The 16,801-nt window shown below is 45.9% G+C and overlaps 1 long non-coding RNA gene across 7 annotated transcripts in view; it reads right to left on the reverse strand.

The window, feature by feature from the left end:
• The window catches only part of LOC142363244 (uncharacterized), a 172,595-nt gene that overhangs the window by 147,457 nt on the left and 8,337 nt on the right, over window positions 1-16,801 (reverse strand). The window lies entirely within an intron of this gene.

Raw genomic sequence — 16,801 nt, forward strand, 5'->3', positions numbered from 1 at the left:
GCACCGCATCCTTCACACTGTTCATCCCACTGGGGCTGGGGGAGTGATCAAGCTAAACAGGTGGGATGAGAGAGGAGAAACAGCAGCACATCTGTAACTGGGCATTTCTGCTGCTGAGTTCAGAGGTTCTGTTGTTGTAGTGACTGTTTTGCATTTTCCTATTCTACTGTCCCCAGGCTCAGTAGAGAGAGCCTGTGCTTTTCTTGGTTTTTGATACTTTTCTCCTAACAAAGAAAACAACTGTGCAGTTCCTTTAAACTACAAGAAAGCCATTTCAATTCAGCAAAGGGATACTTCAAACATCACGGTTTCAAGAATTTTATGCTATCTCAGCCACTTCTCTCTCTGCCTGCGAGCACATAGAAAATTAAAACCCCAAATACTGCTTCTTGCTTTTCTAGGCCCTAATTATATTTTCACAAGGAGGAGTCAACTTAAGCCTAATATTGTGTGAAATCTCATAATTTCAATACAGTCTTCACTTGATGTGGATTGGTAAGTGGAGCTGTGGAATCAATTTTTCCCATACTTGAAAAACCAAAACGAGTATGAAATGTGTTGCATTTGTTCCATGCACGTCTACAGTTCTGCACTTTGCTTGGAGTGGAATGATCATTCTGATGTATTTTTTATAACAGAGCAACGTTTCCTCAGACTTTGATGTTTCATGTATGGAGCTATTACAACCATTTGCCATTTAGATGCATGATCCGTGGCTAATCTCCAAAGCTTTGATGCATGCAATAATTATTACTATTGATGTCCCTGCACCATATTTAAAATATGCACACCTCTTTGTAAGTCTACAGCTAACAGAAGAGGAAGGCAACCAGTCCACACCAAGGCTGGAAATTTCCTGTTGGTAAAGAGTAAACCTCTGAAACAGTGTAAGATGACATCCTATAACCTTCGGTGAGGGACTGACTGATGAATGCAAGTGCTTAGAGGGCAGGAAGGTGATGCAATGTGTGCTCTGGTCTCTGTGCATGGAGAACAGCTCTAGCAAATTGAGCCCTGGGGTCTCCAGATGCCACATTCTGACAATCTGCTCTTGATGCTTGACCCTGAACTCAGCCATATGGCATGTTTCAGGCAACTCCTGCACCTAGGTCTCTGAGTAATTTTACCTGTGCAGTGTGTCACTGGCATTCAGGAGCCTGCTGTTCATTCACACCATAGTTTTCAGACCTGGCTAAACAGAACAGGTGGAAGTTCCCCAGAGCTCTCCACTGCCCTGTCATGAAACCTGAAGCTGGTTAGATTGTTAACTGGGGCATTGTCATGAGGGTTTTCCATGAGGGCTGCAAAGCAGTGCGAGTCAAGCAACATCTCTCTTGGTCTAGCTGCTTTCACACACTGACACTTAACCACAACTGCCACTCAGGGCCAACCAGCTAACTAACTGGCCCACTAACTAACTAGCCCTCGCATCGCACACACAGAGACACTGCGTGCATGTGCCATGTCTGAGGTTCCACAGAGCGCCGACCATGCAGGCAGACCCAGCCTCATAACAAACACTAACACTTTTTTCAAGTTTCAGCTGAAATAGAAGATAAGAAAAACTAACAATGCTCACAGTTCTTACTTGCTGCAGTAGCCGGAACACATATTTATCATTAGAATTGTTCTTGCAAAGGAAATGCAATGTAAAGCAAACACAGTTGGGGAAGCTGAGTCCCTCCTGGGGGAACACACGTGAGGCAGCCATGCAACTTGCTGCCTAAGTACTTCCACTGCAAAACTGGCTCTGCATCACTGCCACAGCCAGGCACAGCTTCAGCCAACTCTGCACTCTGGGAGTGCATCAGCAGTTAGGGAAGAGAAGCAGCTCTTTGGAGCCACAAGCCAATTACACATAGCAAAGACATTCACTGTTCACTGGCTGGATGGCCTCTTCTTGCCTCCCAGCCTTACTCAGATGTTATGATCGGAGCCATGGCCCTTACTACCTCTGCCTCTTAGGAGGTGCATGTGGTTGCCCTGCTCATGTTGTCCTGACTTGCTCTGCTGGCTGCAGAACATCTCCTCCCTAGGCCCCTGGATACTTATGCAGCTGTTGGTAACTCAGGAGCTGAGCCCTGCTACACAAACAGGCTACAGAAATTGCTCCCAAAGACATTGGATGTAGTCATCTATCTGGAAGAAAATGTGAATCCACACAGAGAAGTGGAACCAGAACTCCATGCAGGTCCTGACCAAGGCAAACGTCTTCCCTGGCAGGCAGAAACTCCTTTCCTGGCCTTCAAACGCAGAGCTCTGCACAGCTCCTGGAGACCCCAGTGGACGCCCTGGTGCTCCCAGTATCCATCACTTCCTTTTCAACTGCTTCTGAGATGATCACTGTACATGCCATTCCTTTCCTCCTCTTTAATCTACCGAACTAGCAAGGCTGCCAGTGTCACGGTTAGTCTGGTTGTGCTGTATGGTCATTTCATCCCAGGGGCACAAACCAGGGCAACACAAGCGTAACTTATGCCCGTATGAACACTGTCTAATGTCCATATCTGACAAACTGACAGCACAGAAGACAGATGTAACAAGAGCTTGCATTACAGATCACTTTATCCTCGTTCTAGTTAATGGGGTTCTGATGGCAAAATTATTGAATTCTCCAGTTCCAGCTTCTAGGCAATACTGCTGCTCTCTTGATCCAAGACTGAGCAAAATTAGCAAGTCTGACGTACTCCCTAGCAAAAGCTCAACTGTTCATCTTACCCGTGTGCAGAGCACAAAAAAAAAGTGAGTGCAGAGAACTAGATTCACAGCTGGTGTAAATCATACTAACTCCACTCTTGTCTGTGGTGTTGCTCACTGTGGAGCTAGCCCAGCACCACGAAAAGGCCTTGGCAGTGTTCAGGCATTCCTGTTTTACCTCTGAAACAAATGAGCTGAATGCAGCATCTTGATCTTTAGCTGATACAAGAGACCTAACATGCTTCAGCAGGATGACACAAAACCTTCCCAGATGTCTTTATCACCCTCCAGGGCACTCCATTGGATTTCCCCAGGACAGATCCTTGGTAAATCAACATTGTTAAGGAGAGATAAAGTTAATCTAGAACTGAATGAGGCATTTCATTCTGCAGTACAGCAATACAGATCAGAAAGCACTAGGAAGGAGGCTAAGCAAAGACAGAATCTCTCTTGCCTATTCAGAACACCCTGTGATCACAGCAGGCCCACTTCTGCTGGGACCAACCACCTCACAGAAGCTCTCCTTGGGCCTGACATTTGCGTATCAGTGAGATATCCGCAAAGTCTAATCCTAGGTTTAAAAACAGATTAATTCAAGCACCATACAGATTAACTTCAGAATGCAGGTAATTAGTTATCAAGTCTGGCCTGCATTCCTTCCCGTTCCGGATCTGGCCAAGAGACTCTCAGAGCTGCACGTAAGGATGACATGGTCACCTGAGCATATCTGCAAAAGAACCTCTGGGTTTAAGCGTTCAAGTGGCAACGTGGCACAGCACTATCTTGCTTTATTGTAGATTACCAGCTGCCTTCATGAGTCAGGTTGTTTAAAATAAAACAGAAGTACTGATGGGGGGCATTTTTCACAAAAATATGTTTGTGTATCTAAACAGCATGTAATAAAGTTCTCTTGTATAACACTGATAACACATAAACCGCAGGTGTATGTGCCTAGGGTTACATACGCTTTCAGACTAACACTTCCAAACTAACATTTCACATAGATTGCTTTGATTCACTGAAATAGGAAGCACGACCAGCACAAGGTCATGCCTGTCCCACCCCTCATGCTCAGTCCTCGTGTGTGGATCATCAGTTCCCGGATGGAGGGGTGGGTGGGTGAGCAGCTCTGGCTCACAACACTACCTCTCTGCCAAATTACAACCTGAACACAGCGTCTGTTCTGGTCAGGGCTCTATCAAGCCCACATCGTCACTTGCGGGTTGTGGATTATGGTGGCAGGAAAGGAACTAGAGCATTTCCAAAGAAAAAAGAGCCTATTAACCTGCTGCAGAGCACAGAGCTCTCTCCTATGACAGAAGGTGCTGTCCCTCCTTAGCAATCACAAAAATGGTGGAAAAATCCAAGGAATTTTTTGGCTGCTTTCATGTGGAAACTGGACCTAAAGTAATTTCTCAATGTGAAAATAAAAGGACACACAGGACTTTATCACCTGAAAGATGCTGCCTCGGACCTCATTCTACCCCAAAACAAGTACGGTTGAAATATATGACAATTTTTAGGTAGCAGTGTCAGCCTTGGCTTTTTAACTCACTGTTCAGTCTTAACGTGCTGCAGGAATCAGAATGAACAAGGCTTGCTCAGCATCTGTGGCACTCTCCCACTTACTAGCTGCCCAGGTCCTACTGTGCAAAGCACACAGCAGTAGGAACAAATGAACAATCCTCTCTGAAAGGGAAGCAGCTGAAATACCCATAATGAAAATTCAGTGCTGAAAATGCTTGGAACTTATTTTCATTTTTTCAGGCTTACACTGAAAATTGTTGTTATTATTATTACCAAACATTTGATTTAATTTTTAAAAGTGATTATAAAACTGAGAATAATGGTGATATTGTGTTACCTTCCCAAAGGTAAAAAGATGAGTATTTAACTAATGAGGCTGCAGATGGGACCCAGGTACCCACATAGCTTCTAAAGTCCAAAATAGGACTCTGGGAAGGATCCATGTACCCCTCAACCTGAGAGGAGAAAAAAGAATTTCAGCTGTTGATGCCCTGGTCACTCTGTCCACAAACTGACAAAAGAGCTTCAGTATCTGCCATGAGAGCTTCAAATGCTGCATCATTTCTGCATTCTCAACAAGCTACTGGGTAGCTTTGCTATCCTCTGATTCCAGTTGCAGAGAAGAAATTTCTTCCAAACAATTTGACAACATATTGGCAGAATAGGCTTTGCACAAGAATACCGTAACTCCTCCCTTGCAAGCCTACAGAGATGGTGGAAAGTTTATGGAGAAGTGACTGTGCATCCTAGACAGCAACAATGACAGTCAGTGATTAGCAAAGACACAGAAAAAATGGTGAAAGATGAAATGCCATCCATGGAAAACTGCAACTATCTTTTCTTACTACCTTAGGCTTCTCATTTTGTCTGCACAGTCACTATTACACAACAGTGACTCCTAGCACAGTTAGATCACGGCCTTCTGTGGCCACACACTGTACACATATGCACCGCATGAAACTTTTACCACTGAGGTTTGTATTCCAGAGACACATTTCTTCTGAGTAACGGAATAGAAAACGGCAGCTGATGCCTGTGTTAAAGAAAGGTAGAGCTTGGTGATAAAACAGCAGTCAGACCTTCATCACTTTACTGCCCACAAGTACCACGGTGCTTTTAAAACTGTCCCTGTATCACATCTCTAGGCAGAGTTCTCCTCATTTTTCCCAGTGAGGCCAGAAAATGTCTCAGGGCTAGATTCACAACAGCTCTCTCCAAGCAGTTAAGGAATGAAACACCAGCATCCTTTTACTCTATTCAGCCCTCCCTCCCTTCCTGTCCAGGATCTTTTTGGCCAGCTAACTAGTTAGAAGAGAGCCACATTCTGGGCAACTTCAGAAATAAGGAAAAGTCCCAACTTCTTGCAGCAAAATGCCAGAGTTGCTTCTCATCTGATACACAGAAGAAATAACTGTGCAGTATATAAACAGGCTGTCATCATCACAGAATCACAGAATGGTATGGGTTGGAAGGGACCTCTGTGGGTCATCTAGTCCAACCCCCCTGCCGAAGCAGGGTCACCTACAGCAGGCTGCACAGGACCTTGTCCAGGCGGGTCTTGAATATCTCCAGAGAAGGAGACTCCACAACCTCCCTGGGCAGCCTGGGCCAGGGCTCCATCACCCTCAGAGTGAAGAAGTTCTTCCTCATCTTCAGCTGGAGCTTCCTCTGCTTCACTTTGTGCCCATTGCCCCTTGTCCTGTCGCTGGGCACCACTGAAAAGAGTCTGGCCCCATCCTCCTGACACCCACCCTGCAGATTATAAGCATTTATAAGGTCCCCTCGCAGCCTTCTCTTCTTCAGGCTAAATAAGCCCAGCTCCCTCAGCCTTTCCTTGTAGGAGAGATGCTCCATTCCACTCATCATCCTCGCAGCCCTCCGCTGGAATCTCTCCAGTAGTTCGCCATTGTTCTTGAACTGGGGAGCGCAGAATTGGACGCAATACTCCAGATGGGGCCTCACTAGGGCAGAGTAGAGGGGAAGGAGAACCTCCCTTGACCTGCTGGCCACACTCCTCTTGATGCAGCCCAGGATCCCATCGGCCTTCTTGGCTGCAATGGCACACTGCTGGCTCATGGTTAACTTGCCATCCACCAGCACTCCCAGGTCCCTCTCCACAGAGCTGCTTCCCAACAGGTCAGCCCCAGCCTGTACTGGTGCATGGGGTTATTCCTCCCCAGGTGCAGGACCCTGCACTTGCCCTTGTTGAACTTCACAAGGTTCCTCTCTGCCCAACTCTCCAGCCTGTCCAGGTCTCGCTGAATGGCAGCACAACCTGCTAGTGTATCCACCACTCCTCCCAGTTTGGTGTCATCAGCAAACTTGCTGAGGGTACACTCTTCATCCAGGTCATTGATGGAGAAGTTGAACAAGACTGGGCCCAGTACTGATCCCTGGGGGACACCACTAGTTACAGGCCTCCAACTAGACTCAGTGCCGCTGATGACAACCCTCTGAGTTTGGCCCTTCAGCCAGTTCCCAATCCACCTCACCGACCACTCATCCAGCCCACACTTCCTGAGCTTCCCTAGGAGAATGTTATGGGAGACTGCGTCAAAAGCCTTGCTGAAATCGAGGTAGTCTAATCATTGTGATATCCACTGGTATTACTCCCACTAACATTAATCCTGATTAGTGCATCTGACATTAATGTGGATGTCACAAGTACTTCAACCTGATTTTCCAGGCTTGTTGTGTGCTTAAGAACATCCTGGTTTCTGCTTCGAGGAAAAAAGCTGTTCAGACATCACATGTAAGATGGTCAGACACCAAAGTCCCAGGATTCATTAACTATGGTGATCCCTTCCCTCAGGTCTCTAGTGTCTTCCTCTCAGAGAAAAATGTACTTTATATCAAACTCCTTGGTGTAGGGGATTTGTGTTTTCATTTTGTGATTTTGTGTACATGCCACAGAGCTCAGTGCAACATCAGTGCGCAACACTTAACAACAACCTGTACACAACTGTGGAGTCTCAAAATCTACCAAATACGTAGGGTGAGTCTTCCAAAGAGACGGGAGCAGCTGTTGTGCCTACATGTATGTGCTTTTCCACGTCTGTGGTCTCCCCTGGACAGCAGAGCAGCGGCAGCCTGCAGGCAGGTCCCACAAGCACCAGGCACTTCACGCCAGCCGTGGCAGGCAGCACAGCCGGTGGTGGCAGGCATATTCTCCTGTAGCAACACTGTCTGCTCAGCCCAGGCATCTCCCCACAGAGCCAAGACCTCTGCTTCCAGCTCCTGCGAGGCTGCGTCCCGTCTCGCCAGCCCTGCCTGGGAGATGCCGAAGACCCAGCGCAAGGCCCGCCGGAGCATCAGTGAGGCCCTGCTGCCCTCTCCAGGAGAGCTGCCAGCAAGCCGCTGCCAGCCTGCAGCACAGCCTTGCGCGCAGCAAAGAGTGGATGGGTTGTCATGAACAGGCACAGCAGGAACTTCATTTCAGCGAAGATGACAAAGTGCTTCTCAAAAGGAAGGGCTGTTTCTATGGCACTAAACACGCTTATCTTCGGCTCAGGCTCACGGGAGCAGGAATCAGCTTTTCTTCAGGAAGAACACGCACCCAGCCGATGCAAAGGAAGATGAAGAGTAGGGCAGTAGTGGCAGTACCTATACCCAGTGCCTGTAACTGGGGGAGCAAACAGATGGAAGGAGATGAAGGGTAGCAAAACCCACACTCCTTGCTTCACGTTCTGATGCAGTGGGTAGGACACGCATGGGGATTCCCTGAGGGCACGTGCCATCACACCCACACCGCAGTGAGCTCAGCTGCTTGACCACAGCCACAGACTTGAAACACTGGCACCATCCTACTTTGACAGAGGACTTTACAGCTCAGGAAGCAAAGTATCCAGTGACAAAGCAGTTGGTCCACCCAGTGACAGGAACATGTTGCCTCATAACCAAAAGGATGGGCATGTCACTCACAGGAGAGGTAGAATGCCAGGAGCCAGCATGCACACTTCTCTGGGGTTTGTCCAGTCATAAACTCCTCAAGCAGATGTAGAGGAGAGGTGAGTATCAAACAACAGGGACATAGCAATCACAATGCAACCATTAATAAATCACATGAAGTGGGAACAAGGGGATTTTAGCATTCAATCAGTATGGGGAAAGACCAGAAAAAAAGTCATTGACAGAATTTCAACTAGTTGTGTTTCATTAAAGAGCCAGAATTCAGCACGATGAGGCTGTGTTTGAAAGGTGCCATTCCACCGGGGAAGGTCATGGCCTAGCATATGCTGCAAAGGCCTGCCGGTAATGCTGTCTCAGTAAGGGGCTTTTAGTTTCTTCTCATTACGCAAGAGGAAAAGGCTAGACCCTCATACACAAAGCAGCTATCTAGAGGCAAGCTACGACACATTTCAGAGATTGTGTGTTTATAGTCCAATGGTGTTTAAATCTTTTGCTCCCATCTGCCACCAAGGGACATCTTTGCATTTGGCTTTTATTTATCACCAAAGTCTATTCTCATTCCAGCCCACAGAGGCTGGTGAACAGTCCTTCCTTATTTTTCATTCCAGAGGATTATTACTTATGTTGAATCCATTTGTCCCTCACAGAGATGTAAGATGTAGTTCCCCAGGAATTCAGATGTTATTTAAAGTTCTTTTCCAATATCCAATTTGCTTTTTATTTATTTAGGGAGCTATTTCACCAGGAACCTTGCTGTTGAGAGACACCATGACTTGTTTACAGTGCTGGTCCTGAAGGTGCCCAGCAGCTGGGGGAGTTGGGCAGGCAGCAACATTACAGATTAAAGAATTAATTACAACAGAGAACACAACATTAAATAAAAGCAAAAATAGCAAATACAAGGGAGGAAAGGGAAACATAAATTGGGAAAAATGCACTGGTGTTTAGGACAGTCACAGTGCAGGGACTGGAGCATGCTCCTGAGCAAGCACCTCCCAGCCAGACATCACCTCGTTTCAGCACAGCTCTCCCCACGTGTGTTGTGATCGTGTGTGTGGCTGCTGTCCAGGCTGCCATGTAGCCTTTCCAGAGGCTATCAGCCAGGCCTGCGCTGACGGGATGGCTCCTGGACCACCATTCAGCAGAAAGGCTTGTCTGGCTGCAGCAGAGCATGGGGCTGGTAACTCCCAGCAACAGATACGTGAAGTCCTGACTCTGCGCTGTGGCAGACATACTGTGCAGCTGTGGGCAAGCCTCTTCCCCTTCTCTCTGTCAAAGGTGCTGGGTGACAATGACACTCCCCTTCTCACTGTCTCACAAGAAAGCCATATACTTGTGACCATCTGGACCTGCTGTGAACCTGCCTGATAGGAGCAGAGGGACGGAACAAAATCTTGCAGCCGGGCATTCCCAGGGCCCCTCACAATACAGCTCACAGCCAGGCAGGCAGCAAGGAAAGGGACTGGACTCTGTCAAGTACCATGGGCTGAGCAGCCTCATTCACATGGAACATGTCTGGGAATAAGGTTCCTTGCATGGAGAACTAGCCAGGTCCCTGCGCATAGCAACACACTGCCTCTGCAGCACTTGCTTGGCAGCACCAAAAAACTGCATTTTCCTTAACTGTAGGGGCTTCTGAACAAGCATTATGAGTGTTACATCCGTGCCCCAGACACAAAGTAGCTGCTAATTATTCCCACTGCTGTTAGTTTCCTTTGGTCTCACTTTCTGATCATTTAATGGGAAGTAGATGATGCAATAATTGAAAGTTGGAACCTGCAGACACCCCCACCTCCAGCAGGGGATACACATTATTTACCCATAAAAAGTATTCCAAGTGTTATTACCATGTAAACTGTGAATAATTAAATTCATAGGAATTATTTCTGAGGCATGTAAATGGGAAGATTCCTGCAGAGAAAAAGCTGGGCAGCTGGCTCCATTCCGACAGCAACACAGCCATGGAGTGAGAGGACGCCCTGAACTCAGCCCCATGACTCTCATGCTACATAATGAGCAATAAAGCGTGCAAAGGAATGGGAATGGTGGAGACTGGAGTCACTGGCTGCTTAACCCATTCAAAATTTCCATCTAGAATGTCCACAACCTCCTGACCATCTGGGTTCCTCCATGCTAGCAGGCTGCTATCCCCTTGCAAAAGCATTAAGAACGCTCACGGAAAAGTGCATAGACTCAGGTCACCATCGACTGCACAGAAACCTCCATAAACATTCCCAGGGCCTCACTGTCACACAGAGAACTCAGAATGGATTCTAGATACTGATTCAACCTCCTCCTCCCCTTTCTTCCTCCACGCCAATCAATCAGCAAAACATGATCAGATCGGTGGGCTCACCTACCTATCTTCAGTGGAATCTGACAACCATGCAACAAGGCACTTGTATCCTATCTTTAGATCTGACTTCCACTGCTGGCAATACAACTTTCGCTGCAAGAACCAAACACGTTGCAGCCTAAGGTTGCAGTTATCTCTGATGAGTCAGAGGCCAATTTTAGAGGTAAATAAAACAACAGTAAAAATATTGTCCCTAAGTGTACACCTACATCATATGCAAATTCTTACCTAAAATGTGTCAAATTTAGGATAATATAGACTTGTAAGAGTGGCCACATGAGTTCGGATCTAAAGTCCATTCTGCTCAATATCCTGCTTTTGGAAACAGACAGGAGAAGAACGTCTACAGAAGAATATAAGAATTAGGAAAGCACGTAGCAGCACATGCCCAACCTCTACTAATATGCGTACAGTTTGGAAACTTTATGAGTCAGAGTGGGGTGAGTCTTTGGTATTTAATATTCACAGATGGAATTTTCCTCCACAATTTTACACTTAAATTTTTTGAAACATTTAGCACCTACAACACCCTGATGCAAGGAGTTCCACAGCTCCAGTATGCACAGTGCGAGTACCTCCCCTTTTTTTTTTGAATCCTGTTTTTTAATTTGACATATGTATTGTCACATCCTTCCCTCAGCTCCTTCAAGAACAGAGGCAGTGAACACTCATTCCTTCCTCATCCTTTCTATTCCACATGATTTTATACACACATATATAATTTAATCATCTCTTTTCCAAGGCAAAGCTTTCCTCATAAAGAAGCCATTCCAGATCTCTGATGATATGATCATATTTGCCTCTCTAATGTTTTCTAGTTCAACTCTTTGCTTTCTGAAATGGGGAAACACCACTGCATAGAGTACTCAAGGTGCAGAACACCAGCAACTTAACGCAAGGACAAAATCCTGTTACCTGTTTTGTTCCCTCTCTTAAGAACTCCTAACATGTTATTTACTTTTATGACTGAGATGCCAGCATTTCCATATAAGTATTTATTACAATCCAAGGTCTCATTCATGACTTAACAATCACCTCTGTAGTTATCACTGTATACACAAAATTAGGATTGTTCCTCCCTTCTGCCTATCACTTTCTGTTTCTCTACACTGAATTGCACCAGGCTAGTCACCCTATAAAAGAGCTTCCACAGCGCTCTGCAGTGAACTCCTACTTTTACTACCTTGAATAGCTGAGAATTGTCAGCAAACACACAGTCATCGTTTATCCTTTTCTCCAGATCATGTATGAGTATGTCAAACTGCTGAAGCACAGATCCCCACAGGATTCCTCTGATGACCTCCCTTCACTGTGAAAACTGGCCATTTACTCCTCTATGCTTTTTAAGTTACGTGTCCATCTGGTGATGGAGGGGGACCTGTCCTCTCATCCCATAACTGCTTGCTTTATTTAGAATTCTTTCACAAGGGACCTTGCTGAATTCTTTTTGGAAATCCAAACAGAATATATAAATTCAGTTCTTCTGTCCCACATGTTTTCTGCTTCCTCCAGAGAACTCCAAGAGATTTGCTAGACATGCCTTTCTCTGTAAGAGTCCTAAGTCTTCAGTGTGTCACACTTGCTCACGTGCTACTGACTTCATGCATTCCTAAAAGAAAAAGACACTGATTCCTCCCCCACCTCGTGCTGTCTCCAGTTTCCCTGATTAGGACTGATGCACAGGGAGTTTTCCCAAGCGCTGGCATTGACATACCCTGGGAATATTCAGCCCAATGTTCCCACGAAATCCTCTGAAGCTGCACTAAGTGGCACAGGACAGCTAGGAGAGGTGCCCCCGCTCCTCTCCACAGGGGTGTGTACCACAAAGGTCAGGGCTGGTGCGACGAGGCAAAGGTGAGCACTCTCATCCCTTTGCATGATGGTGCTCCTTTCTCCAAGAGCACAGGAAAGCTCCCTGGCTCTAGGGTGCTAGTCTGTAGCTCTGCCATTGCAATGGGCTGTTGATCTGTGTCCACTCACAGCTCTTAACATCCCCCACCACAGGGACTCCTAAAACCAGCTTCAAAACAAGGGGTTCGGTTCCACACTCAGAACAGCAGCACAGGTGCAGCAGACAGCAGAGCGAAATAGCATGTGTAACTTGGGAGCCATTTGTCATGGGCTTTGTTTAACTTCTCAGAGTGAAGAACCCAGAAGAATATAGGATTCATCACTTTAAATTCTATAGTGACAAACCAGCAAGCGCACTTAACAACTGAAATCTACTTTATAGACAGTAATGGATACTGTTAAAGTGTAACCTGGTATTTGGATTATCAAAGGCAGAGTCTATCAATTTTTGGGTTTGTATTAAAGTTGTTTTTTCCATCTGTTGAAAGTGGCTCTTTGTGATTTCACAGGGCATTACACTTTATGTATCTCATTTGCTGCACCCAAAGGAATTTCATTCTGCTACATTAAAAAATACCTTGGGACACTGGCTAAGCTTTTAACTTTCCAGAACACGATGTTCCATGTCTGTCTCCATCCCAGCAGTTACCTTCTTTGAATGTCTAATTTATACATAAATACATACATGTATACAATGTAATTCACATGTCATTTTGCCTTTGTCACAATACAGATTCTGTCTCTATCCCATTGTGCCAAAGCCACGGTCAGCAGCCCAGCTTCTGCCACACTTGTCTGGAAGGGACACACTTGATCTCTGAAGCACACTTAGATCTGTTTCAGTGCTTTTGCTTTCCTGTGCACTACACATGGGTGGAGAAACAGGAAACTACACCAAAGTTCATTTTGCTGCAGATGTCATACAGATAGACACTGCGCACACAGATACACGTGGGTATGCTTTCACTCTCGTGTTAATCTTGCTTTGTTCTTTTAAGGTAAAGTACAGGCCATTCTAGCTGAGCATTACCGTGCCAAAGCTAGGACTCCCTCTTAGTAGAGGATCATCCCAGTCACATCACCATGACTACCATCCATTACAAGTGCCATCACAAAACCGACTTCCATCATCTATCCTTCCTGTAAAACCACGGCAACTAAATACCAGCAGTTTTGCCTCGGTAACAAGCCTGTTCTCCTGTTTGTCCCAAGCTCTCAACGCCTCTAGCTCCCTGCACACTTGCCCTTCCTGTTACTGTCACGATATTGCACTGGCTCAGATTTAGCTGTCATTCTGAAGGATCTTGCTACAAAGTAAATTTGGGGAAGGCTTAGGATATTGCTGAATCTAAGCTTCCTACTGGGTCTCCCCCAGCTGCATTATTGCTCCACAAAGCTATTACTGGGAACTGATGGTTTAGCTTGGCAGGTGACTTGAACGTGCTGTGCAACACACACTGGCAAAAGCACAGAAGCGGACAGGTCCTGCACAGTTGTGCAATCTGGCGGACTGCCTCTCTAGAGCAGCACTATAGTCCACAGTTTCCAAACACAAGCTGTGTGTAAAGCCTAGCTTGGTAACTCATTGCGAAACGTAGCTCGCTGCCACGATGATGCATATTACATTCCTTTTAAAATCACTATGGAGAGAATTTCCAGGGCAGAGGAAGCTGCACAGCATTTTCATGGATTGTTACAACATGAAGGGATCCAGAGTGCATGCTGCATCTCTTATCTTCATTGCAGTGACCCAGAAAGTTCTCTTTCCCAAGATCTCCAGCCTGCTTGAACTATACAGCTGCTCACAAGTAAATAGAGGATGTTCCTTCTCAGCATGTGGATGAAAATACACCCACTTCTGTCAATTCTCCCCACCACGGCAAGCAGCTGCTCATTTCCAGAGCACAACGGGAGCATGACCTGACTGCAGGATGCCAAGCACTCCCAGCTTGGCCAGACTGTCTGTATGCTCAGTCAGGAGCTTTGCTACCCCCCAGCACCGTACAAGGTGGGTAGGCAGCTGCTCAGCAAGAGTCAAAACTGAAAGTCCACTCTGCATCAGGTGCAACATCTTGGAACTCGTCAAGAGGAGGCAGCAGAGCAGCAGGGGCTTCTGCCACTGCAGGAAGCATCTACCTGCAATCTGCCCTTACGGAGAAAGAAAAAAACATCCCCAGCCTGAGAAGAAGGACAGAGAACAACGCTCAGAAGCAGCCCCTGACTCCTGCTGGCCACACACAGGGCCACAACAGAGTGGAGCTTCGGTTTTTCTGCCACGACTCAAGCAGTGACACCAAGCCACCTCAAAACAGAGAGATGCCAGGCATCACAGGCGAAACTGAGGAGCTTGATGTGTTTCTCTCCAGCATTTTCTCACAACCTCCAATATTATTACAGTGACGCACAACACCAGAGAATATAATTGCTGTAGTGATTACTTACAGCCATTACATTAAGCTTTAAAATGCTCCTTTCAATTTGAACAATGTTTTTTCAAAGTCAACAGCTGGTTCACAGCTTGAAAGCAACAGTTAAGATAAATTAAATAAAAAGGGTAATAAAATCACAGACTAAATTTAATTTCTGAAGCACATGCAAACTCCAGCAAAGCCTCTAAAATATCTTTTAAAAACATCCACAGAAACAAAAGTCAATACAACCAACAATTAAACTGTGCTCATTAATAAGATTGTGATGTATGAACACAAATAACTGTGTACACTTCTAAATGCACTTAAAACAGAGCACAAAACAAATTCATGCAGGATTTATAGCCCTAGTCTGGGGGATAAACCAAACACAAGTTTCAAATGAGATTTGTAAATCCTGGGAGGAAGAAAAAAATGTTTATACATATACTCTTCCTCTTAAGGTACATAAATATATATAAAGTGTGGTTAATGAAAATGATTCGTCCCTACCCTTAGGATAAAAAGGTTATCTGGTGTGTGCTCAAGATCAGTGTAATAACAGGACCATTTATCAGCTCTTGAAATGCACTACTGGAATAACAGGCTTAAATTCCTAGCATGTATGACTTCATTGAAATGCCAAGAGACTTATCTCTGGCCTGATCTTCTGTTTGCTGCTTGGAGAATTCTACTCACAATTCAAATGGCCTCTGCTTGGCTAGTGAGGAAGTGCCGAAGCTACCCATCCATCCGAATGAGCCAGAGAAATGTAAAGGAGTCATGCCCTGGCTTTCTTCCAGACTGCTGTCACAAAAGCTTTCCACCTACCACACTGTTCCAAACAGGCCGACTAGCAAGCAAGCTGTCTCTTTGCCTCCATCCTTTACACTGTGGATCAGCTGTTCAGCACTTTACATCCTATCGCACTTACACAAGAAGATCACGCAAGAATTAAGAATACCTATTCCACCTTCTTTATCAACTGGGTTTTTTGCCATATTGGAAAGGTTGTTTCTCATCAATGCTCATTAGCAAAAAGAAATATCCCAAATCAGTTTTCTTACAGAAAAAAATAGCCAAAATGTAAGAAGAGTCGCTGTTTTGTGTTCTGATACATACTACTCATATATACATGTATGTTTGTGTAACTAACTTGCTTAGCACTAGTGGCCAACTTCCCTGAAGCCTTAGGCCACACACTGTGAATCTGCCACCTGAATACTGTGAACTTCCACTGAACCCTTGCCAAGCTCAGTGCAGGAGGGCCCCAAGGACTCAACTGCAGCTATAAGATAAGGAAGTCAAGTCATCCACTGACAGCAGCAGGGCCTGTCTGAAGATAAGGGTAGAATCTTCAGCCTGACCAGAGACAATGAAGAGGCCCAGTGAGGGACAGAAGACCCCAAACCCAAATAACACCATTGGATCAGCTGCTGCTTGGACACCAAGTGGAGAACCTGTGTGGGCATGGAACTTAAGACTGTAAGTGTAGAATTGCCCACGGAATCCTTTGTTCAGGGTCCCTCTCCGGAAGCACCCAGCTCGAGCTGTTTTACACCGCTGTACCACTTAATAAACTCGTCTGGCGCACGTTGTACCAGAGACTGTTTCAGGAAACCTAGCACCGAGCCTGAGAGATGAGGAAGCATCCGAGAGTGAGTGAGTGTGTGGGGGGAGTCGAAAAGGGGCACCCATTGGCTTCCTGGAGTCGCCCACTGCGAAGGGACTCTGGTCCTAGCAGTGAAAGTCTCGGGTGGTGTATGTGTGACTCCTGGAATGGTGTGTGAACGCTGAGGCAGCAGCTTCTCCCTTAACAGCTTTCCTTGTAAATCTTCTCAATAGGCAGAGAGACTTGGTGTCACAGTTTTATGATACATGTGTAGGACACAGCTGTATTGCAACAGACAGCTATATTCTCTGAGTTACACACCATTTTCCTTCCTTCCTCGTTGTTCATCCCTTGCAAGCAGCAACAGGGACTATCACAGAAAGAAGAGATTAGCCAGCCACCTCCTCTAGAAATCACTGAGACTACCTGTGTAGTAAAAAC

This window comes from Opisthocomus hoazin, chromosome 15 (assembly GCF_030867145.1).
Source record: "Opisthocomus hoazin isolate bOpiHoa1 chromosome 15, bOpiHoa1.hap1, whole genome shotgun sequence".
Classification (NCBI taxonomy): domain Eukaryota; kingdom Metazoa; phylum Chordata; class Aves; order Opisthocomiformes; family Opisthocomidae; genus Opisthocomus; species Opisthocomus hoazin.